The 26,143-nt window shown below is 43.1% G+C and overlaps 1 long non-coding RNA gene across 1 annotated transcript in view; it reads right to left on the bottom strand.

Annotated features, from left to right (window-relative positions):
* The window catches only part of LOC129042695 (uncharacterized), a 66,130-nt gene extending 41,327 nt beyond the window's left edge, over positions 1-24,803 (bottom strand). The window contains exon 1 of the long non-coding RNA XR_010127120.1: positions 24,724-24,803. This is a non-coding gene — a long non-coding RNA (uncharacterized LOC129042695). The remainder of the gene's footprint in view (positions 1-24,723) is intronic.
* Between the last annotated feature and the right edge of the window lie 1,340 nt (positions 24,804-26,143).

The raw sequence follows: 26,143 nt of genomic DNA on the forward strand, positions 1-26,143 counted from the left end.
TCTTAGATGGTCGTCTTCTCACTGTGTCCTCACGTGGCAGAAGGGATGAGGGAGCTCTCAGGTTCCTTTTATAAGAACATTAGTCCCATTCATGAGAGCCCTGCCCTTGTGACCTAATCAACTCCCAAAGGCCCCACTTTGGGGGTTAGGATTTCAGCATATGAATTTTGGAAAACACAAGCATTCAGTCTACAGCAGAGTCGTTCTCCAGATGGAGAAGGGGAAAGCATCCCAGGTTGAAAGAAGAGTATGGTGCCTTGAAAGGGCATGGTGTGTCCACAAACCTGTGAGAAGCCATGGAGTGGAGAGTGCATAGAACAGAATAACAGGAGGTGAAGCTTGAGAAGCAAAGGGTCCCTTATGGGGCAGGGTACATTTGCTTTCCCACCCCTTCTGACTTGATCTTGTGAGCAATGGCAGTTTTTAAGCAGAAGAGCACCATGATCAGGATTTTGGCGTTAGAGTGGAAGACAGGTTGGGGGAGGAATGAGACTGGAGGCAGGGAGACTTTTAAGAGGCTGTTGAAATAATGCAGGTGAGACATGGTAAGAACCTGGACAAGGGGATTGGCAGAGGAACTAGAAAACCATGGATAGGAGAGACAGTTCTGAAGTAAAACCCACAGGACTCAGGGATGTGTTGGGCTGGATGCAGGGATAGGAAGATAAGGGAGTCATTCGCCACCAGCCTATGAACTCACATAGTTTCAGATTGCTGAGACACAACTTCAAAATGTCTTAGTGAGTGAGAGCCCCAAGTCCAAGGAAGCTTGCAAGTTACTTGGAATATATCTTGACTCCCTACTGAACACTTGAGCATTTCCTGACAATCATGTAATGATTAAGCAAATAGTCATTCTTTGTTCTCAGAAAAGACTGTAAGACTATGTATCTCTAATGCAAATATAACATTATATTGTTATAATATTAACCATTATGCAATTTGCATGCTGCAAGAAATATAAAGCAAAGAGTATGAGACTTAGCCGAAGAAAAGGTCTACTTCTTGGAGGAGCTTATCCTTGCACAAAGCCTTAAAGGATGAGCAAATTTTTGATGTATAAAAATGGGAACTCCAAGATGAGGGGGAGCTGCCTGAGCTGAGACAGGTGAGCAGGAAAGCATTTCTCAGGTGGGTTCTGAAAGCCCCTCATCTTGTAATATGCTCCAGGATGAAAGGACCCATGATCAAATAAACCCGGGATAACAACCCACTATGCAGCCCCTCCCTTGGAGCATCGCAATACTTTTGACATATTAAAGATCTTTAGAAGTCCTGTAATTAAAAGTAATTTGCCTAGTGACAAAAAGCAAATCATCAGTTGCCCAGGGCTGGAGGTGGGAATAGGAGGATTGATTGCAAAGGGGCACAAGGAAACACTCTAGGTAATGGCCATACTCTATATGATAATTGTGATGGTAGGTTACAAGGGTATATACATATGCCAAAACCCATCAAACTGTACACATAAAATATGTACATTATGCCTCATTTAACTTGATTAAAAATAATAATTTGTTTTTTATTTGACTTTGGGTAACTTTTTTTATTTTTCTCATTAGCATTCCCTCAAAAGGCCTATCTGTTGAAATAGCATCTGGAGAAACACCACTGCTTTAGTTTCCTGTTGCTGCTGTAACATATGATCACAACCTTAGTGGCTTAAAGCAACACGTATTTATTATCTTACAGCTCTGGAGGTCAGAAATCTGCAGTGGGTCTCACTTGCTAAAATCGAATGTCAAATGGGCAGTGTTCTTTCTGTAGGGGATAATCTGTTTCCTTGCCTTTTCCATCTTTCAGAGGCCACCTGCACATCTTGGCTCATGGCCTCTTCCTCCATATTCTAAGTCTGCCATCACATCACTCCAACTTTTACTCCCATCCTCCAATCTTTTTTTGTTTGTTTGTTTTTTGAGATAGAGTCTTGCTCCCCTGCCCAGGCTGGAGTACAGTAGCATGATCTCAGCTCACTGCAAACTCCACCTCCTGGGTTCAAGTGATTCTCATGCCTCAACCTTCAGAGTAGGCATTCTTGTGCCTCAGCCTCCAGATCCCAGGCCTGGGATCACAGACGTGTGCCACTATGCCCAGCTAATTTTTTTTCTTTTGTATTTTTGGCAGAGACAGGGTTTCACCATGTTAGCCAGGCTGGTCTCGAACTCCTGACCTCAAGTGATGGGCCCACCTCAGCCTCCCAACAGGCTTGAGCCACCGCACCTGGCCCTAATCTCCTTTTCTGACTCTGACTCTTCTATTTCCCTCTTTTACTTATAAGGACACTTATGATTTCACTTAGGCCCACTCAGAAAATCCAGGACAATCTCCTCATCTCAAGATCCTTAGCTTAATCACATCTGCAAAGTCCTTTTTTCTGTGTAAGGTAACACAGGTTCCAAGAATTAGGATGTGGCCATCTTTGAGGGCCATTACTCTGCTTATTACAACTATTTTTTAGTATAAAGTAAGAGAAATGAATATTAAGCCTGGAAAAGAAGACTGAGGCCATATCAAGATAAAGAACCTGGACTTTTCCAGTTAAGAAACAGGCAGAATTTATTTACTTTTGAACTGGTAAATTCACATGTCTTAACATTTGAAAGCTGTCATAAGGTATTGAGTAGAAATTTTCCCCTGTTCCCCAGCCATCCAGTTTCCCTTTCTGGAGCCAACAAATGTTACTTACCACTCTTTAGTGTATTATTTCAGACATTATTCATATCTATATACTTTTACATTTTTACACAAATGGTAGCATAGTATAAAAAATTATTTGTAACTCTCTATTTTGGCCTCAACAATATAAACTTGTAGATCATCCCACAGCAGAACGAAAAGACCTTCTTTATTCATCCCTATGGATACATAGCATTTGATTTTATAGACTACTGGTTCTCAACATGGTTGTTTATTAGAATGACGTGGGAGAATCTTGGAAAATCCCCAGGAGTTCCAGTTATCTATTTTTCTGTAATAAACCACCCCAAAACTTAGAAGCATAAAACCATAATCATTTTATTATGCTTGCAATTTTTGGAGTCAATAATTTGGTCAGGGTATAGTAGGGACAACTTGTCTCTGCTCCACAGTGACTGAAGCCCTCAGCTATGGTGGTTGAGATGGCAGGAATGGCTCAGTTAGAGCTATATATATGGGGCCCTGGTTCTACAGCAGCTGAAGTCCTTGGTGATTCTCTATATCATGTCTGCTGGGGTGCAATGTCCAAGAATGCTTCTGATATGGTTTGGCTGTGTCCCCATCCAAATCTCAACTTGAACTGTATCTCCCAGAATTCCTACATGTTGTGGAAGGGACCCAGGAAGAGATACTTGAATCATGGGGGCCAGTCTTTCCCATGCTGTTCTAGTGACAGTTAGTATGTCTCATGAGATCTGATGGGTTTATCAGGGGTTTCTGCTTTTGCTTCTTCCTCATTTTGTCTTGCCACCACCATGTAAGAAGTGCCTTTCATCTCCTGACGTGATTCTGAGGCTTCCCCAGTCATGTGGAACTGTAAGTCCTATGAAACTGTTCTTACTTCCCAGTCTTGGGTATGTATTTATCAGCAGCATGTAAACAGACTAATACAGCTTCCTTACTCACTTGCCTGCTGCCTGGACCACTGGGCTATGTGGGCTGTAACAGCTGGGGATAGATGGGTCTCTCTTTCTCTCTCTCTGTCTCTCTCTCTCTGTGTCTCTGTGTGTGTGTCTGTGTGTGTGTGTGTGTGTGTGTGTCTTCCTCTCCCTCGGCAGCTAACTTGGGCTTCCTCACAGCATGGTGGTCTCAGGGTAGTTGAATTTATTACATAGCAGCTGACTCACCCCAGAGCTAGTTTCAAGAGGCCAGTGCAGAAGCTACAAAGCTTCTTATGCCTTAGCCTTGGAGGTCCCAGACCATCTCGTCAACCACATTCTGTTAGTCAAGCAAATCCCTAAACAAGCCCAGATTCGAGGGAAAGGAAATTAGACTCCACTTCTGAATAGGAGGAAAATTTGTAATCATCTTAATGTACCACACCCAGGTGACCTGAATGTGCAGCCAGGCTTGAAAACCACAGTTATAGATCCACCATAACCTATTGTCCATCAAGCACCATTAAAGGATATGCAGGCTGCTTCAGATTTTTTGCTATTGTAAGCAACACAGCACTCAACAAGTACTCCAATCATCATTTCACACATGAGCAAGTAGGTCTGGAGGGTACATTGGGAGAAGTGAAAATGGTGGATTAAAGATTTGGTACTGGAAGTTTCTGAGCTGTAAAGTGACACAATCAGGGCTGAACTTTAGGAATTCCAATCTGTCTGCACCACCCAGGGCTGAGCAGCGGGATGGGGTGGCTGCTGGCAGAGAGACCAGGCTTCATGTTGTCAGACTAGTTGGGATAGAGATCGTAAAGTGGAAGCACAGATAGGAAGGAAGAGAGGGAAGGGATCGTCAAAATGCAGTCATCCTCATTAGCAAGTGCTGGAAGACAGAAGTTAATTTGGTGATGAACTTGATGATACTGATGATATGTATCATGACCACTGCAGTGGTCATGACAGGTTTCTTGGAAGAGGTGAGACTGGAGACGGAGCATTCAGGATGAGGAGAATTTTAATAGCAAGAAGAAAGGAAGACAGCCTTTTCATTGCCATTTCATTTGGTGCTGTTGGAAGATATGGAGAAATCTCTGTTTTGAGATAGATTATCCAACTCAAGCACATCAGGCTTAGCCAGTGCCTGTCACACAGCAAGTGCTCAAAAACAGGATGCACTATTCCTACTAATAGCAAGTAATTCCTATTAAAATTCCTTAATATATTAGAACACGACTTTTGGTGACAATTATGATTGCTTTCGTTATTTCTAAACAGATGCATGTGCCATGGGAAAAGCTTTGGCTGGGCCGTAGATTCGTCACCCATCGGCCCAATCTGGAGCAGATGGTGGTTTCTCCTGCATAATGTCCTACAGCCACCATTGGTCTCTCTCCCTTACATGGGAACATTAGAGGGAATTGATGCTGGCTGGACAGAGACATCCCTAGAATTCCATTCTTGACCTACTATCACCCTTCCAGCCCTAGTACTTGTCTCCACGTCACCCCAAAGCTGAGAACAGGAGCTGATTTTCTTTGGGGATGCATTAACAGAAGAGCCTTCAGAGCAAGTATCAAATGAGTCCTACTGTATTCTGGGCTGGAAAGACCTTAACTAATAAATTGTTTCCATTCTAGGTGATATAAAATAACAACAAAAAAACCTAATATCTGGATACTACATTATGCTATAGCTAATCCTACTCAACCTTTGGGTGTCAGTTAAAAGTCACTTCCTCCGGGAAGTCCTCCCTGACAACCCCAAGACTGTTCACGTGCCCCAGTATGCACTTTCTTACACCCTGGAGCTCCCTTGCCATAGCAATTAACACACTATTGTTATTCTTGCTTATGTGTCCACCTCTGCAGTGGAGAAACTCTAAGGTAACCCCCAGTAATTTTTGTCCCCTATTCTTCATGCCTTGATATATTCCCCCCCAGAGAGTGGAGAGGACCTGTGTCTTGATTCTAACCAATAAGGTGACGGAATGTCATCCCCAGTATTATGATATGTTAGACTCCATTTCAGGAGACTGGAGCAAGAGACCCTCCTTGCTGACTGATTGAAGTAAGTGGTCAGGTTGGAGAAGCCCATGTGGCAAGGAACTGCAGGAGGCCTCCTTGTTTCCATGGGTGGTCTCCAGGACCTGAGGGTGGAATCCAGCCAACAGCTATCCAGAAGCTGGGACCTGCAGACATACTACGGTAGGAAAGTCAATTCTGCTAACAGCCTAAATGAACATGGAAGCAGACTTTTTCCCCAGGCAAGCTTCTAGTTGAGAACTCAGCTCAGTGACAGCCTGACTACAACCCTATAAGATCCTGAACAGAGAAGCCAGCTAAGCCAGACCCAGACTCCTGCCTCACAGAAACTGTGAGACAATAGAGTGTGTTGTTTTAAGCCTCTAAGTTTGTGGTCATTTGTGATGCAGCAATAGAAAACGAACACATTCTCCCACTAGATGCATGCTCTCTGAGGTGAGACCACATCTATATTACCCCTCACTGTACTCCCAGCATGTCACACCTTGCCTGGCACATAGTGGGTGCTCAAGAAATATAATCTGGATGAATGATTGAAAGAATGAAGCTGCATCAGTCTTACAATATTTACAATCACTCCATAAGTAGGATTATTTTAATTCAAGTTTTACTAAGACTGAGAAAAAATAAGTGACATATCCAAGAATATCCAAGATTTACATAGAAAGAGAAGAGGTGGGACCTAAACTAGCATCTCCTGGGACCAAATCCCAAGTTCATTCATTAAAATCATGGCTATAAGAACAGTGTTGGCTTTCCACCTTGACAGAGCCAATAGAAGCTTACACAAATATTTGTATCTCACTCATACCCAGAACAGACATCACTAATCAATCACAATACTCTTTTAGGTGAAGTTCATCTTCTAAACTAAACCTTCTCAACTCAGGATTTCAGTAGCCACAGCAATTGACCACATCTGGCCAAGGAGAAGAAACCTACTCGTCATCCAAATGCTAACCTGCTAGTTAGAATCTATACCTCCATGTAACTGAATGTAGAATCCATTCCCAGCAATGTCTGGGAAAACTATGAAAGAAACAAGAGTCTGAGCATAGAGAGGAGTAGGATTTGGGAGAAGAAAAGTCAAGAAAAGAGGTTGGGGTAGGGAAAAACAAAACAAGAAAGAGTGTTTCTAGAACCTTCTCTGCAGAGGAAAGCCTCTCACCATTTTCAGGCAGGAAATTCCACTAATGATGCATGCTACAGCTGGATTCTCTTGTGGCTGAATTCCCTGAGTCAGCTGATGAATTCTTCCTTGTACAGTAATTGGCTACAGCAATTAGATTGCGTTTTTTATTATTCGTATTGCCGTGACATACCCCGACTTCTCTCTAAAAATCCAGCTGATGACCGTAACAAGAGTGCAATGCATTGAACATTTGCCATGAATGATATTTTCATTGTTTTGACAATTAAGGTGTATGTTTGCCTGAGGGACTACAGTTATGATATATTAAACATTAATCTCCAGAAACGAAAGCCAACTGTTTGAACAAGAAGTACGTATGCTGCCATAAAAGTGATGGAGCCTAAAAGTAAAAACAGATTGAAAAGTGAGGAAAACAGTCAATGAATTAGTTGTTTGGTTTTTACTTTCTTTATTTGTTAATAAATTGATTAAATCCATTTTTCCCTAGGCATTGCATAGACCAGAGTTATCAAACACATTGTGCTGACAGTACCATCTATCTTGGCCACGGCAGGCATTACTAATTAATCACATCTTTCTTTTCTCCCTGAGCCCCAGCTTGGTCTTGGAAACCATCCCACTATGGAGCTCCTGGCAGCCAATATCAATCTATCATTTTGGATCTCAGGGCAGAACTCCTTACCATCCAAGACTACAAACACAGCCCCAACTCACAAGTTATCAAGCAGAAAGCAGTAAAGTTTTAGGATTAAGATGGGCACAGACACTGGACCCAGAGTGCCTGGATTTGAAGCCCACTTCTGCTATTTACCAGCCCTTCCATGCCTGTGTTGTCATCTGTAAAATGGGGATACTACCAGCATCTGCATCACAGAACTACAATGATGATTAAACGAATGAAAATACAAGTGTTGGAAGAGTAGCTGGCAAACATAAGCACTGATCTTTCTTATATTTGGATAGTTTGATTTCCTTCATTCTCTGTGCAAAATCTAGCTCTCCTACGAGGCTATAAGCTCTTCAAAAGCAAGTGGCATGATTTTTCCTTCTTTGCGTCTCCACCACTTAATACACAATAGGAGCTGAGTCTCTATTTGTTAAATTGTTGAATCAGACTCTTCCAGCCAGACTGGCACACTCACTATCCCATCTCCTTTTATTGGAGATTTCTGCATCCTTCCATCACTCTCTTCCATCACTTCCCACCTCCTCCATTCCTTTAAAGCTTCACATTATCTCTTCCCCTCTTCCACTCTCCTCACCTCAATCCCATCCCACAAATATTCACCTGTTTCCTACCCATTCTTTAGAGCCTACCTGGCTGGAGTAGTCATTATTTCATTCACCAAATAGTTCCAGCTCTCTGCCTTCTAGGCACATAGCAGAATTTTACTTCCTGCTTTTTTCCCTATGGTCAGTTGAGGCCATAGGAAGAGTCTGACACATGAGTGGAGAATTTGGTTGCTGGTGAGAGGCCCTGCCAATCTCAAATCTCTCTTCTGTCACCAACAATGCTCCCATCGGCAGCTGCCCCATCAGTTTGGTTTATAGTGATAATGAATTGAGTGATATTGTTTGGCTGTGTTCCCACCCAAATCTCAAATTGTATCTCTCAGAATTCCCACATGCTGTGGGAGGGAACCAGGAAGAGGTCATTGAATCATGGAGGCCAGTTTTTCCCCTGCTAATAGTGAATAAGTTTCACAAGATCTGATGGGTTTACCAGGAGTTTCCGCTTTTGCTTCTTCCTCGTTTTCTCTTGCCACTGCCATGTAAGCAGTGCCTTTTGCCTCCCACCATGATTCTGAGGCCTCCCCAGCCATGTGGAACTGTAAGTCCAATTAAACCTCTTTTTCCTTCCCAGTCTTGGATATGTTTTTGTCAGCAGCGTGAAAGTGGACTAATACAGTAAATTGGTACCAGTAGAGTGGGGCGCTGCTGAAAAGATATCCGAAAATGTGGAAGCGACTTTGGAACCAGGTAAGAGGCAGAAGTCAGAACAGTTTGGAGGGCTCAGAAGAAATAGGAAAATGTGGGAAAGTTTCAAACCTAGAGACTTGTTGAATGGCATTGACAAAAATGCTGATAGTAATATGAAAAATAAGGTCCGGCTGAGGTGGTCTCAGATGGAGATGAGGAACTTGTTGGGAACTGGAGCAAAGGTGATTCTTGTTATGTTTTAGCCAAGAGACTGCTATTCTCGTGATAGTAAATTTCACAAGATCTGATAGATTTATCAGGGGTTTCTGCTTCTGCTTCTTCCGCATTTTCTCTTGCTGCCGCCATGTTAGAAGAGTCTTTCATCTCCCAACATGATTCTGAGGCCACCCAAGCCATGTGGAACTGTAAGTCCAATTAAACCTCTTTTTCCTTCTCAATCTGGAGTACGTCTTTATCAGCAGTGTGAAAATGGACTAATACAGTGGGGCAGAGCCACTAGTACACCAATCATGGGCTAATAGCATGAATGAGAAATAAATCTTTGTTTTTTAAGCCACAAAAGTTTGTTGTTATTGTTGTTTTTCTGCACCATCATTTAATCTATCCTGATGGATACATTACCTTTAAGCCTGTTCCAGCTACCCTGACCCACAGCAATTTCTTCCAAAGGGTAGGAAAAAAAAAATCTTAATTCACTTTTATCCCGGAATCTAACATAGAGTCTTGCATGTAGTTAGTGCTCATTAAACGACTGTTGCAGAAATGAGCAGCTGTTAAAAACTCTGAGCCTCCAGTTTCCCACCTGTAAAACAGGAAAATCAATTTCTTGCATTCCATACTTTGCAGACCTATTGTGGGAACTCAGCTGGAATTATGTGTAACAAAGTGCTCTGTGAACTATAAAATGATGGACATCTCAAACATTATTATTAGATGATAAACTACTGAGAAATATTCTCAGAATTCATTCATTTGTCATATACCTGGCACTATTCCAATTTGATAATGAATTGCCTCCATACACACAATTCTTGAACTCTGTTGCTGTTTTTAAACTCAGGAATGATGATGATAGCCAACCCCTATTGAATGGTCAATATACAGGCACTGGCCTGGGTGCTTCCCATGCCGTTATCACTTACAAGCCTCAGTCATAGTAAAAAGAAATGATTTGGATAGTTTGATTCCCTTGTTCTCTACAACAGTAACCCCTCAACATTGATTCCCTTTGTCCTCTACTACAGTAACCCTCAACATTGTCAATAGGTTCTTGGAAACTGCGACTTTAAGCAAAACAGCAAAACAGCGTATAATGAAACCAATTTCATCACAGGCTAATTGATACAAACAAGAGTTATGTTCCTATGCCATATTTCTGGAAACAGAAATCTCGCCAAACTTATAAATAAAGACCTAAAACACTTGTAATATTAAACATTGTAATAAATGTGAGCTATATGGCCAGGAGCAGTGGCTTACACCTGCAATCCCAGCACTTTGGGAGGCTGAGGCTGGCAAATTGCTTAAGCCCAGGAGCTCAAGAGCAACCTGGGCAACATAGCAAAACCCCACCCCTACAAAAAAAAAAGTATATGTATATATATACATACAAAAAAAATTAGCTGGGCGTGGTGGTGCACACCTAGAGTCCCAACTACCCAGGAGGCTGAGATGGGAGGACCACTTGAACCTGGGAGGTCAAGGCTGTAGTGAGATGTGATTGTGCCACTGCCCTCCAGCCTGGGCGATGAAGAGACCCTTTCTCAACAACAACAACAACAAAATGTGAGCTATAGATATATTTAAGAAGCTTAATAAAAACAAGTAAGATAATTGTTTGGCCAGTTGTTCCAGCTCAGAGTCACCAGTAGGAGTTGAGGGCACAAGACAGGAACCAGGCCTGGACAGGGCACCATTCCCTCACAGGGTACAGTCACACCCACACCCAAACCCACTCATACTGGGACCATATACTCACACCAGTTCACCTCATGTGCACATCTTTAGGATGTGGAAGGAAACCCTAGTACCTGGAGAAAACCCACATAGACATGGGGAAAATATGCAAATTCCACACAAACTGTGCCCCCAGCCAGGAATTGATTTTTTTTCCTCATCAATGTTATAACAAAACAACGTTGCACGAATGAAACGAAGTTATTGGAGGACCTGCTGTATGCGGCTATTTTACAGACAACAAAACCAAGGTTTAAAAGTGCTAAGTTGCCGGGCGTGGTGGCTTACGCTTGTAATCCCAGCACTGTGGGGAGGCCAAGGCAGGTGGATCACTTGAGAACAGGAGTTCAAGAGCAACCTGGCCAACATGGTGAAACCCCATCTCTACCAAAAACACAATAATTAGCTGGGCCTGGTGGTGCGCACCTGTAGTCCCAACTACTCAGGAGGCTGAGGCAGGAGAATCGCTTGAATACAGGAGGCAGAGGCTTGTGAGCTGAGATTGCACCACTGCAGTCCAGCCTGGGTGACAGAGCAAGACTTGTCTCAAAATAAATGAATAAATAAATAAATAAGTGCTAAGTACTTTGCCCAATGGCAAATGGCTAGAAAGTGGTAGAGACAGGAGCTTGGTAAACAAATCTAAGCATTTTGATTCCTTGGAATGGAAGCCCTTAGCTACAGCACTGTTCTACCTCCCAAGGAAAGTGTAAACCAAACACTTCTCAAACTGGGCATGGTGGAGCAGTGCAAGCTCAGGTGCCCTCAGCAGAACCACTGAAGGGATAGGGAACACTGTGTAAAGTAGACTGCCGGGACACTCACTGTCCCTGAATCATATGGGCTGAGCTGGTGCCAGGTGTTTTCAAATGCACATCCATGCAGATGAGTCCACTCCCAATTTAAGAAACTCAATATAGAGAGTCACAAAAAAAACAAAGTAAGCATCTACTTTTCACTTTGGAAAAATTCATGCCATAAAAAGCATTGAATGAGCGTCAGCTTCCTGGACATTCAACCAGGGCAGCCACGTGGGGTCCGAGCCCAGAATGCCTCATGCTTAGGTTGTAAGGCTCTGCAGTCGCCATCTTGAAATTCTCAAATTTTATCTTGGAGTTTATGTTTTGGAAGTAAAGTCCGATAGGACAATGTAGCATGCTTTGGAAGCCAAGAGCCTTAGTTCATACAGTCTTAACTCCTGGCATCTCCCTACTTCCCAAGGGAGGACACTCAGTTACCTGAGCCCCCACCCCTGTGCTCATGCCCCTCCTTCCATCTTCTCACCTGAGCACAGGCATGGGGAAAGTCTGGGGAGATTGCTGGCATTTAAATCCCCTCTCCTACATTTGCCAGCTGTATCATTTTGGACATAGTTAACCTCTCTAAGCCTCCATTTCCTTATCTGTCCAATGAGGATAAGAATGATATCTGTTTCGTGAGGTGGTTGTGAGGATTAAATTTGAAAACCCCTATAAAGCATTTAGCATGGTGCCTGCCACGTAGCAACAGCTCAATAAATGGCAGGTATTACATTTCTTACAACCATCCATGAGGTTGATATTGTGATCCCACTTCACAGATGAGAAACTGAGGCCCCAGAAGATTAGGTTATACCCCCAGGAGGCTCCCAAGTGGAAGATCCCAGGTGCAAACCTAGAGCTGCTGGACTCTAAAACCCATGCGCTTTGCCACCCTGTCACACTGCCACTCTCATGGAAGAGGGCCTCGAGGCCTGCTTCTGAAGTCTTTAAACCACAGCCCTCTAAACTTGGGATCTGACAGGGCCTTGTGGCTCTCAGAGCCCTAGTGGGGAACAACATAACCCTACCAGGTGACAACTGTGGCCACCATTGTGGACGAGCCCCAAGAAACCACTCATGTCTATTTAACTTCCCTGTCACAGAGCGTCATACAGTGCCAGTCCCAGACAGACACTTAATATATCCCTGTGATGAAAATCTATGTAGCTGTTAAGGCTGGGAAAGTATTCATTTTTCCTGCACCTACCTAATATTTGATGCCGACACTGAGCCGGTTGGAGGCAAGCAACAAGAATGATTTAATAAAAGTGCAATTGAAACGAAAGGCAAAGGAGAGAAAGTGAGAAAGGCAGGCCAGGCAGCATCTAAATGTTTGAAACCAAGGCTTTTATGTCTTTGAAACAGAATCCAGGAAAATTGCTGCACCCTCTGTAGATGGCTGGAGTGCTTTTTCCTCTGGATGGTTGCTTCGTTTGGGAGCCTCCAATCTCTTGTCTCACAGGTTGGGAGTGTAGCCCTGAAGTCTCTGTGCAGCAGGGTGTGTGTGAATCAGTCTTGGGAGCTGGCACGGCCCTGGGCCTCGTGTGGAGTCCAGGCCAGGCTCTGACACACTGGGGAGAGTTGAAACGAGAGTGGGTGTTTGCTGACAAGCAGCTTCATGGGAACGCTCGCCTTGGCATTTCTCAGTGCTGAATCAGGGAGAAAAGTTGGGCAGAGTGCCTGTGAGGCTCAACACACACACACACACACACACACACACACACACACACACACACAGAGAGAGAGAGAGAGAGAGAAAGAGAGAGGAGGGAAGGCAGGACAGAGGGAGGAAGAACCAAGTGAGAGTTAGGAGAGCAAACACCACACAATGCAGTAATGGCAGTAGCAAAATTATCACTTCCTGAGGGCCTCCTGGGTGCTTTCAGTGAACTCTCCCTGGGTGTCCTGGGGAAAGCTTTATGCATCAAGAAACCCCTGGGGAAACTTTATATACATATATATGTGTATATAAAGTTTATATGGCACATGAAAAAACTCACACCTCTAATCCCAGCACTGTGGGAGGCTGAGGCAGGTGAATCACCTGAGGAAGGAGTTCAAGACCAGCCTGGCCAACATAGCGAAACCCTGTCTCTACTAAAAATACAAAAATTAGCTGGGCGTGGTGGTGGGAAGCTGAGGCAGGAGAATCGCTTGAACCTGGAAAGCAGAGGTTGCAGTGAGCCGAGATCGCATCACCGTACTCCAACCTGGGTGACAGAGCGAGACTCCGTCTCAAAAAAAAAAAGAAAGAAAGATTCAGAGCTGCTCAGCTACCTGGTGGCTGAAACAGAATTCAAGTGAAAATCTAACAGCAAAGCTTGATGCTGCTACAGGTCTAAACCTTTATCCTACCCCACCTTGTATGACCCTCATCCTCCCCTCTCCTTCTTCTTCCCACAAAGGTTAGCGGAAGCCAACCAAATGGGAAATAAAGCAGATGTTTTGAGTGGCTTTCACCTCCTCAGACAAACTGGGCGGAAGTGAGCAGCCTCCAAACACAGGAGTCCAGGTGGGCCTTGGTCAGCACTGCATGGGGCAATCCTACGCCTGACTCTAATGGAGACAGAAGAATCCAGATTTCCCTATTCTTCCCCATTTGTTTCATCTGGAGCAGTGCTGTCCCATAAAAATATAGCACAAGTCACATATTGTAATTATGACTTTCTAGTAACCACATTTTTAAAAGGAAGAGGAAAAAGGTGAAATTAATTTTAATAATACGTTTCATTTAATCTAATATATTCAAAATAGTATATTTTCATTATTTAAAGTGCATTTAGAAGTATTATTATTTAAAAGTGTCATTTTATTTATTTAAAAGTATCATTATTTAAAAATTAATGAGCTATTTTACGTTCTTTTTTCATTCTAAGTCTTCAAAATCCAGTATCCACTTTGCAATTAGAATACACCTCAGTTCAGACTAGCCTAAGTACATGTGGCTAGTGGCTACTGTGTTGGACAGGGCAGGTCTAGGGAATACCAAAATATCCAGATGAACATAAGGGCAAATCACATAACCACAAAGGATTCTGCATAACCAACAAAGGACTCCACATAATCAACAAACGACTCTACATAATGAAAACGGTTTTTAAATTACCATGTAGGAAAATTGACATATTGATGTATAGTTCTATGAATTTTAATACATGTAGATTCATATAACCTCCATCATAATCAGGATACCCCAAAGAATTCTCTTGTGCTATCTTTTTACAGTCAAACCTTCCACCTTCCCCTAATCCCCTCATCCCCTAATGTCTAATCCCTGATCTGTTCCATACAAATGGGATCATACACTATGCCACGTTTTGAGGCAGGCTTCCTTCACTCAGCATATGCTTTTGATATTCCTGCAAGTTTATTGTGGGCATCAATAGTTCATTCCTTTTTATTACTGAGTAGCATTACTTGGTGTACAGACCACAGTTTATCCACTCACCTGCTGGAGGACATTTAAATTGCTTGGGATGATTATAAGTAGAGTTGCTATGAATATGTGTACAGGTTTTTCTGTGAACATAAGTATTCATTTCTTTAGGGTACATACCCAGGAGTAGGATTGCTGGGTCATATGGCAAATGTATGTTTTACTTTATAAGAAATTATCAAATTGTCTTCCAGAGCAATTGACCTATTTTTTATTCCCACCAGTAACATGTGAGAGTTTCATCTGCTCTGTATCCTTGTTAGCACTTGGTATTATCAGTATTATTTATTTTAGCCATTCTGATAGGTAGGTGTTTGTATCTCATTACGGCTTTAAATCACTTTTCCCTAATAACTAATGATTTTAAGCATCTTTAATATGCTTTTTTTGTCCCCTATATGTTCTCTTTGATTATATCTCTAAATCTTTCACTTATTTTTAATTAGGTTATATATTTTCTGAGTTTTGAAAGTGTTTTGATATTCTAGATAGAAGTCCTTTGTTAGCTATATGATGTGCAAATATTTTCTCCTAGTCTGTAGCTTGATTTTTATTCTCTTAACATTGTCTCTCACAGAGCATAAGTTTTTATTTTGATTATGTCCAATATATTGATTTTTTTCTTTTATGGATTGTGCTTTTGTTATTATGTGTAAGAACTCTTTTGTCTAACCTCACACCATGGATGTTTTCTTATGTTTTTGAACAATAAATCACATGTGTAAAAACCAAGGGGTTCTAAATATCTAAAGAAATTCAACTGTGGGTTTTAGTTGTAAAAATCCACATTGTCATGAGGATTCATTAATTTTCCACATAGATATGGAAAATAAGTAAAAAGTAATCACTAGTAAAATAAAGATGAATAAGATATGGCCCAGCATAGCGGCCGCCATCAGTTGAACGTCTAGGGCTAATGGCTACATAAACATCATCAATAACCTTCAGCCTGGCATTTCTATCCCCATTTTACAAGAGAGGAACATGAAGCTTGCAGAGGTTAAGTAATTTTCCACAGCCAGGAAGTAGTAAAGTCAGGATCAACACTGCCAGGAAGTAGTAGAGTCAGGATCAACTAACTCCGAAGCCCTCACACATGGGAAGGTTCTTTGATTTCTAGAAACAGAAAACAGCTCTACCTTCCTAAGGATGGGGAAATAAAGCAGTACTCCACAGATATTTTGTGGAAGCAGCCCAACAACTGAACCACCAGATGTTGACAGGGAAAAAAATCAAAGAAGTTCAAGGATCCTGGAAGCAGGGGAAAAAAATAGATACTGTCTTCCAGACATCCCTTTTGAATGAAGCATCTTCAACTCTTTTCAGCCCTTGTGTTTCTCCTGCTGGTTCCCTAGAGCAATCACCTGACTGACCTATCATGAGTCATGTGATCATCTTTTGACCAAGGAACAACAGAACACCATGATTGACAGTCCAATCAAGACTGCGGAATGAGGAACACAGGCTTCTTTCCTTGTTGAAAGGAATACTGAGGTGCTGTTACCAGAGGGAAAGGGAAGAATGGATTCTGGGATTTAAAAAAACACAGAGACCCACCAAAGCAGTGGCTTCCAAATTTTTTGACCGTGTTGCACGTTAAGAAATATATTTCACCAAATGTGAGCATCTATACACACAATTGAAATGAAATTTTCATATAACAATATGTACCTTGCAATGTGTAATACAGTCTGACACACATCCATTTCCTTTCATTTTTAGTAAGTGGATTTTTAAATCCACAGTGGGTCACAACCTGCAGATTGGAAAGCACTGCCCTCAACTGTGAAAGATGTATGTTCAACAATGAAGACACATATAAGGTGGGGAACTCTGTAATGTATCCCCTCAGAGAACACTGGCAGGTCCATCTCACAAGGCAGATGTATGAAGAGAGATGCAAAAACCCCTGAGTAAGTAAAGGCTGATGAAAGGTGGGTATTTTCCCATAGAGGTGGACCCTAAGACAAAGATTTGAGTCCAAGTAGCTTATTTTCAAGGTGATACCAGGATGCACAGGAAGCAGGGAATGAGGCAGGGGACAGAGGAAAGCCAGCAAAAGGGCACGTGGATGTGCTATCACTGGGCATCTAGGGCTTGGCCACATAGAAGATCTCTGAGAAACTGCGTGGAACATGCCTCAGGACTGTCCCTCTAAGAAACAAGTAAGTCGGGTGTTCATCCACTGTGATGGTTAATATTGACCATCAACTTGATTGAATTGAAGGATGCAAAGTATGGTTCCTGGGTGTGTCTACGAGGGTGTTGCCAAGGGAGATTAACATTTGAGTCAGTGGACTGGGAAAGGCAGACCCACCCTCAATCTGGGTGGGCACAATCTAATCAGCTGCCAGCGCAGCCAGAATAAAAGCAGGCGGAAGAACGTGGGAAGACGAGACTGGTTTATTCTTCTGGCCTACATCTTTCTCCCATGCTGGATACATTCTGCCCTCGAACACTGGACTCCAAGTTCTTCAGCTTTGGGACTCAGACTGGCTTCCTTGCTCCTCAGCTTACAGATGGGCTATTGTCGGACCTTGTGATCATGTGAGTCAATACTCCTTAATAAACTCCCCCTTATATATGCATCTATCCTATTAGTTCTGCCCCTATAGAGAACCCCGGCTAATACATCCACCCACTGTCATCCCTCCATAATGAAGGTAGAAACAAACCCATTAACTTCCTGATACTTCCAGCCTGCCCCATGTGAGGGCCAAATGCCCATGGCCACAGAACACCCTCAGGCAGAGAGACACCAGAAGCTTTGGGTTGGAAGGGAATTGTCTGCAGATAACCTCTGGGCTGGGCTAAGAGGATATAGTTCAAAGGTCTCCTGCAAGATGTAACTAGGAGGCAGAAGGAGTAGCTCATTGTCAGCCATTTCAGGAACTGATCTCAGCCCTAAACACCTGTCTCCCTTCCCAGACCACACCTCATGGTCTGGCATACCCTAGCTGTCCATTGCACATTGGAATCACCAATTCCCTGATTTCTAAATTTACCAAGTGCTTTTCAGCCTGTTTTCCTGCCTCAGCATTGCTGAAAGAAGACAGGAAATCTGGCCAACTGGCTCACTGGTCCTACCTGGGCCCTCTGGTTCTCCACCAGTGTGCCAGAGAACATCTCATTCTGCGCCAAAGATCTCTGCCACAACATTTCAGTAAATCTTTATTCATCCTTTCCCTCCTCTTAGAGAAGATGGCCCTACTCTTGTCAAGGTGCCAAGGAAAACAAATATCCAGGCAGAGGGAAGGGATCTGGTGCACCTACTGTTTGTCCGATTGAAATACAGAAGATAGATTGACTTTGGGAATCAAATCCAAGGGGATGGGAATAGAAACAGTGTTGAGAGTAGAGGAGCAAACCCTTAATCAGCAATCCCCAAGGGCAGTGTGTCTTAGCCCAGGCTGCACAGGGTCATCTGAGGAGCTTTTAAAGAGGGCCAGTTCCTAGCAGGTGATGAGGCAGATCCCAGGCATCAGTACATTTTTAAGTTCTCCAAATGCTAATGTGCAGGAGCTATAAGATGGGACAGGAAGGAAGAAATAGCATTTCTTGTGCGTGTGTCTTGTTTTCTGTGTGTTTAGATAAGCTTTGTATCTCATCCAATTCTGTCAACAATGCTGTATGTTAGATTTTACTGTACCCATCTCAAAGGCAAGAAAACAGGATAACCAAAGAACTGGCCTAAGTTCTCATTGTCATGAGCAAAGGAGCCAAGATTTCCATTGAAGACTGCCTGAGTCCAAAGACAATGACTCTTTCTACCCTCATCATACTATCCCCCAAGTAAAATTTTAATAAGATTGAAGATAAGAGAAAGGGGAAAGAAAAAAAATCTAAAAACAGGGTGTCACTGGATAAGACAAGGCTGGTCTGGGTAAGACATGATAGGAGAGGGCTCTGTAGGCAGCAAGAAACCCTAGATATCCCAAGCTGTTCGTGGCACCAAGAAAAATGGGGCAAAACCACCAAAGGGGGGTGGAGTGTCATCTAACCCTGTCAATGTTTCCTGAGCCTAGTCCTGCTCTCAAGGATGTCTCACATCCAAAGTTAACTCAATGGGCCATATTCCTATCAGACACTGAACTGTGACTTGGAACATCATGCCCATCAGCTCAGGTTTGAGAGCCTCTCAGCGTGGTTAATCTTCATCTTCTTTCTGGCTTCCAGACTGACTATATTCAGCTGTGAGAATAAACTGACATCACAGTAACCAGCCTTTCCTTATTTCCGCAAGTCATTTCTCTCTTCTCTGTGACTGCTTGGCTCTCTAAGCTCGGCAGCCCATCTGGTTGAAGGGATATCCTGCTGTTTACAGCCTCCTCTGGGACTGCTCAAAGACAAGAGAAACCCTATCCATTTATACTCCCCTGTGTTTGCTCCATGGAACTGAATTTTATTTAAGCATCACATTTGTAGAAGGAAAAGGCATTTTTGTGTTTTCTTTCTTGATTGTATTTTTCAGCAACAACATGCCCAATAAACTAAAGCAATCCTCAGAAGGAAAACTTCAAAACCAAAATCTCCCAAGCACCGTGTGCTCCCAAAGTCATAGAGTGTCTTTTAATGACTATTGGAAAATAGGAGAGCTGGAAGAGGCCCTAGGAATCATCTCTTAGAAGGGGAAGCTGAAGCCCAAAATGGGGGATTGACTTGCCCCATGTCATGGCACAAGGCAGTGCTAGAAGTGGGACCAGAATATGGGTGCTTTGGCCTCATGTCCCCAGACGGTGTTTTGCTGGGCAGGGGCTGCATGCTGAGGAAAGACAGAAGAACATCACATTGAAGGTTGAAGGTGGCTTTCATGGGCCTGGAAGAAAGTAAAACTGGTGCCAAAGAAAACAGCGTATTTAAAACTGCAGGCTTAGCTTCAACAGTGATGAAAACAAAGTGATCTTTGCTATTTACCAACCCATCTCTCCCAAGCTGACTAATGCAAGGACCACCATATTGCACAACTCTAGGAGGCTCAACTCATACTGTCCTGTTAACCCGTGTTTTAGAAAAGCAGAAGAATAAAAGCTCAACAAATATTAGCTATCCTTTTTCTTGTTTCGTATTAACAGCTAGAACCAAAGGCAATTATTGACAAGTACAGTATTCACTAAAATCAAACAGTCACCTAAGAACAACCCAGGCTGGGCGCAGTGGCTCAGGCCTGTAATCCCAGCACTTTGGGAGGCCAAGATGGGTGGATCACTGGAGGTCAGAAGTTCAAGACCAGCCTGGCCAACATGATGAAACCCTGTCTCTATAAAAATACAAAAAAAATTAGCTGGGCATGATGGTGGGTGCCTGTAATCTCAGCTACTTGGGAGGCTGAGGCAGGAGAATTGCTTGAACCCAGGAAGCGGAGGTTGCAGTGAGCTGAGATCGTGCCATTGCACTCCAGCCTGGGCAATAGAGCAAGACTCTATCTCAAAAAAAAAAAAAAGGAAAGAAAAGAAAAGAAAAAGAACAACCCAAGAAATTTGGCTCTCAAGATTCAAAAGAATGAATCTATAAAATTGAGTAGATCACAAAGATGTCTAAAAGAGGACATTCAGCAAGACTGATTAAGCACTCACAGGTGTTAGCTATGTAGTAGGTAGCATTTTTCTAAGTATTTTACACGTGTTCATCCTCATAACTCGATGACAGAGGTACTGTTGTTAAGGCCCATTTTACAGATGAGGAAACTGAGATAAGGAGTCATCCAGTAACTGGCAAGTCACATGGCCAATAAGTGGCAAAGGGTGATTCAAAGGCAGCAATCGCCTCTCAACACTGCATCCTTGACTACTTGCGGCATGGCTCTTTATGTTATTTGCTCCTGAGAGTTGGGGGACAGTTGAGTCCTGCTCCATTTCCCTCAAATCACTGCAGTTGACCTACACGAAGTTTGTAATGGGGCTGACAGTGAGGAAGGGATCTGGCTCAAGCATAGGAGGATCCTTAAGGGGAGGCAGACCACTACAACTCTGGGAAATCTAGGAAGGATTGGTGGCATCCTTAAGGAAGCACAGGCCAGAGCCCCTCAACATCACAGTGGGCATTCATAGGGAGGCCCTGGGCCTCTGGGAGCTCTACACTTACCCCCACATCCATCCCTGCTTCAGGCATACAGAGTTAAAAAAAAAAGAAAAGAAAAGAAAATTAAGCTTCTCCCCAAGAGGCCAACAGAAAATATTCAAAGTAACTGAAAACCTCCTCCAGCCTTTCTGAACCGAGTAGAGATAGGAGATATTTTTAATTCACCCCACTCTGTAACCTTGAGCAATTTACCTAATCTCTTGAGCTTTAGTTTCTTCATCTCTACAAAATAAAGTTCACACTTACCATATGTGTATATATATATGTGTGTGTGTGTGTATGTGTGTGTGCATGTGTGTTAGAAATTAAATTTGACATAATTGGTGAAAAAGGCTTAGCACAATGCTTGCCAACTGGTAGAAGACCAATAAATAATAGCTTTCATCTACGCTTTTGGGACAGAAAAGGACGCTGTTAGGTTCCTACAAAACATTTATTTTTCATTATTTACCAATAAGCCCTTAATTTCAGGGCTACAATATGCCCAGAAAACAAGATCACCTCCCCAGACATCTTCGCAGTTAGGGTGGGCACATTTCAGTTCTGGCAGATGAGATGTAAGGAGAAGACTATTTGGGAAGCAGAGGGGTATCTTCCAGGAAATCCGTTGCTTCCCTAAAAATAGGAGGAACAGACTCAGCTAGCATTTCCTTTGACCTATGACCCCTTCCTCTTCTTCCTATTTGAAGGTGCAGCGGCCATCTTGCCACCATGAGGACAAAACCACAGGCTGATCACAGGAATAGAGAAGGATCTTGGGTCCTAAATAACATCCTCTGATTATTACACTAATTCTACATTTCCTGCATCTTGACTAGTTGAGTTAGAAAAATAGACCCCTAACAGGTTTTCCACTATTTGTAGCTGAACACATTCCTAACTGATATTTACCAATCCCAGTTTTATATATTGAAATAGAAAAAAGTATAGAAATTCTGGGTTGTTCGTCCAAGGTCACATAATGAATTGATTGGTGGCAAAGTCATTCCTGCTGAGTATCCGAGTCTTAAATTTCCAACCCCAAAACTCTCCAAATAGATTACATTTCCACAATAATTGTATCTATGTCAAGAATCAGAATGATCAATGTTATAAAGCATTTCGGTGCAAGACAATTGTGCTAGTATATAAGAAGCTTTCTTCTGGAAATTTAAGTAGTCAAAATATATTTTTGAAAATCATGGAATTCATTTAATCTGTGCAAGCGGGCTTTTCAATCTGGGGGCAAATCACACATGAAGCTTACAAGAGGAACTGTTAATCTATGGAACCCAGCTCCATCTCTCCGGAAACACAAGGAAGCACCTTTGAACCATCCAAAGAACATCATGCTGTGAAATCAACAAATAGAGCTGCCTGCCCTCGTATCTATCCTAAAGAAGATATTGGATTTGAAATAGACTCGTCTTTGAACTGCTAATAAATATTTTACAATCCTGATCTTTTAGGAAGTCAGGATTGACTAGCACTATCTCATAAATACAAGCTTTGCACAGTACAGTTGTTTGGGCTTAAATATATTGTCTGCCTTGTGTTGTTATAATTTAATGAAAGCTATTTGCTGAACTCAAAAAATGTAATTAATAAAACTATATCCAAATTCCCTGGCTGAGAATTTGTATCTGCAACAAAGCTGCTGGATATGAGTTTGGTCAGAATCTCTGGAACTTTGGGATCCTTGGGAGAAGAAAATCTACTCCTTTGCTTTAGAAATAGATGCATCCTTGGAACTGTCCAGGTGGGTGTAGGTAGTGGTGCTTAGAACTCATCCCACCACCAAGCAATAGACCCTGAGTAGGATGGCTTCATAGTGATTCCCCCAGTGGCCTTGGTTATACTCATGAACCCGTACCCCTGGCCAGGTTCAATTGGCCCAGCATAAAAATATGTGACCCAAGTTGTGGCATATTCTCTATCATGGAAAGTTAAGACTTGAACAAGGAGATATAGTGATGGGAAGTCTTTAGAATTGACTCAGCTGGCTTGCTACAACCTAGAAAGTGAGCCCACAAACTACTACCAGTGAAGTCCCGGGACCTCGTTTAGTTCCTGCCCTTCCTGAGATCCTCTAATTCTCTGAGCTCACCCAGTAAGGCACTAAGGAACACCTCCTTTAAAACTTGAGCTACACTGAGTCAGTTTGTTTCTTAAGACCAACAGGATCCTAGTGAATACACCTGACACTATTGTGCACCAATTTGTAGGGTCACAGAGCCAGAAGGAAACACAAGAGTTCTCCTGGTTCCTTTCTACATTTAAGCAGGAATAAGCAGTCCCAATCTTGGGCAAACAGGTGGCAGGGAATCTCCACCTTATTGTCTTTAAGCCTCTAAGGAAAGTAGTTTCAACATTCGGCCCTCAAACTCTACACCAAGAACCTTTTCTTCCCATGTTCTTTATTGGCACCTGCTGCGGTGCCAGCAGTGTGATAGGTGGTTTTTGGTATGGGCTGTGGAGCTAGGCTCCCAGGGTTGGAATCTGATGCTGTTGCTTTCTAGTTGTATGACTTAGGGTATTGTTCATCCTCTCCGTGCCTCAGCTTTCCCTCCTAGAAAGGGAATAAAATCATACTGTTTGCCTCATGGAGGTGTTGTGAGAATTAAGTGAGTTAACCCATACAAAGTTCTAAGAACAGCACTTCATCCCTACTTCCCCTACTGTCTCCTCTTTTGTATTTCAGGCATGCCAGCTAATACATGCTCTTTCCTGCCTAGAGTCTTAGGGGGGGTCTTTGTACATTCTGTTCTTTCTGCCTGGGAGCCGTCCTCTACTCCCCACAGCCACTCAGTGGTAAATGGCAAAACTGGCCCCAGTTCACCACCCCTTCCTATAATCACACTCCTTGCTATGTGATTTTACAGATGCTCCCATCAGCAAGTGGAGTCTATACTCCTAACCCCTTAAATCTGTACTAGTCATGTGAACTGCCTTGGCCAATAGTTGAGTAGAAGTGGCATTGTACTAGTTTCGATCCTGGACCTCAACAGATATTGCATATTTCCATTCTCTCTCTCAGACTTCTTCCAGCTACAAGCCTAAGCTAGCCTGCTAGATGAGAAACACGTGGACCAGTCTCCACCCATTACCCCAGCCCACAACTAACCAATCCCTTGAAGCAGAATCACCTAGCTGACCAGCATCTGACCATTGAGTTATAGTGGTCTCACCACACCAGCTGAGACCAGAAGAACCACCCAGCTGAACCCAGCCCAAATTGCCAACTCACTGCATTACAAACTAAATAAGTAACTATTGTTTCAAGCCACTAAATTTGAAGGATGATTTGCTACATTGTGAAAGCTAACTGATATACACCCTCTCTAAGCCTCAGTTTCTTCAATGATAAGACAGAAATAATAAAAATAGGAATAATAAAGCCTACCTCAGAAAAATAAGTGTAAAGACTGGAAGAGATAAAGCTTCTCAAGTGCCTATGTGATAGTATTACATAGCTATAAACTACCACACACATTGTAATGATAATACTGAATTATTTACATTGCCTCTTATCTGTATATTTGAAAGTAATTATATCTAATGAATAGGTTGTTGTGATAAATTGAGAAAATATGTGAGATGCTTAGCACCGTGTCAGATACAAACAGAACATCAATAAGTAGTTATACTTAATGAGCTGCTGTTGTCAAGTATTACTACAGAGTCTCGGCTTCTTTATTCTCTCCCCTGGCCATTACACACAATCCTCCACTGCCACCCCCTCCTATCTTACCTTCAGCCCTCAGAGTTCCATCACCTTGATGATTAGACGTTGGCTCCCAGCCTTCACCCTGACACTAGGGCACCTCCAGCCTGCACAGCCCACTTCCTGGGAGAAAGCATTGGAACGCCCGGGACTCCTTGAACGTCCGTCCGGTCGTGAACTTCAGCCACTAGGGGGCAGCCTCACCCTCCAGCCTTGGGAAGCTGAGCCTGTCCTTTGGGGTTTTTTCCCTCTTCTGATCCTGCAGTCTGAGGGCCCAGGATTTGGGAAGTCCCCGCTGGTCCCACTGTCTATGGGTCACACCCCCACTGTGACTACTCCCCTGTTCATATTCCCCCTTCCCTCCTGAGTGGGGAGCAACCCATCCCCCAACCACTTTGAGCAGACACTGGTGGCGGCACCTCCCCAGCTCAGGGCAACCTCTCAACCTGCGTGAGTGGTTTCATAATTCATGCCTGCCCATCAGCGGACAGATTTAGCCTGCTGCCTGCTGAGTCTGAAAATACTGAATATTAAAATATCCCAGACGTTCGCCCTTCTGACGCCCTCGCCTCTCTTGGATTCACATGTAGTTGGCTGCACAAATAATTCCAGGGACACACATCAATTTGTCGATTAAGTAGGGTTTGAGCACCCATATGTGTAACTTTCATCAAAACAGGGAAAGGCATATTCAGGGCTATGTGCTCGGTGTGTGACCTTGAAGAAGTCTTAGTCTTCTGGCTTCAGAGCCAGTATATTTTTTTCTACATCACATTGCTACTTAAACTTTCAGAGCCCTTTTTGTAGCACTATTTGTGATTAAGAGAAATGGGAATCCAATTTGAAGGATTTCACTGAGCAAAGTAGAGCAAAAGACCTGCAGAAACAATCTCTGCCCACCCAGGACAGCAGTAGAGAGGTTCCCAGGAATTAAAGCCTGCCGGTAATGAGGATGAGGAAGCAGAGGACTCTCATATTTGGTAAAGAAAGGGGTGTGCACGTGTGTACATGTGTGTATCTCACACCCCTTTCAAGTCTATCTGACACACCTGTTATGTACATCAAAGACTGCCACATATTTCCTGCCTTCGATGGTGAGTTTTGTTTTGTTTTGTTTTGAGACGGAGTCTCGCTCTGTTGCCCAGGCTGGAGGGCAGCGGCGTGATCTCGGCTCACCACAACCTCTGCCTCCCGGGTTCAAGTGATTCTCGTGCCTCAGCCTCCCGAGTATCTGGGACTACAGGCATGCACCACCATGCCCGGCTAATTTTTGTATTTTTAGTAGAGACGGGGTTTCACTATGTTGGCCAGGCTGGTCTTGAACTCCTGACCTCGAGTGATCTGCCTGCCTCGGTCTCCCAAAGTGCTGGGATTACAGGCATGAGCCACTGCACCTGGCCGATGGTGAATTTTAAAACTTCTACTCGAAGAACTTCTGGGCCTTTGC

This window comes from Pongo pygmaeus, chromosome 7 (genome assembly GCF_028885625.2).
Source record: "Pongo pygmaeus isolate AG05252 chromosome 7, NHGRI_mPonPyg2-v2.0_pri, whole genome shotgun sequence".
NCBI classification, from domain to species: domain Eukaryota; kingdom Metazoa; phylum Chordata; class Mammalia; order Primates; family Hominidae; genus Pongo; species Pongo pygmaeus.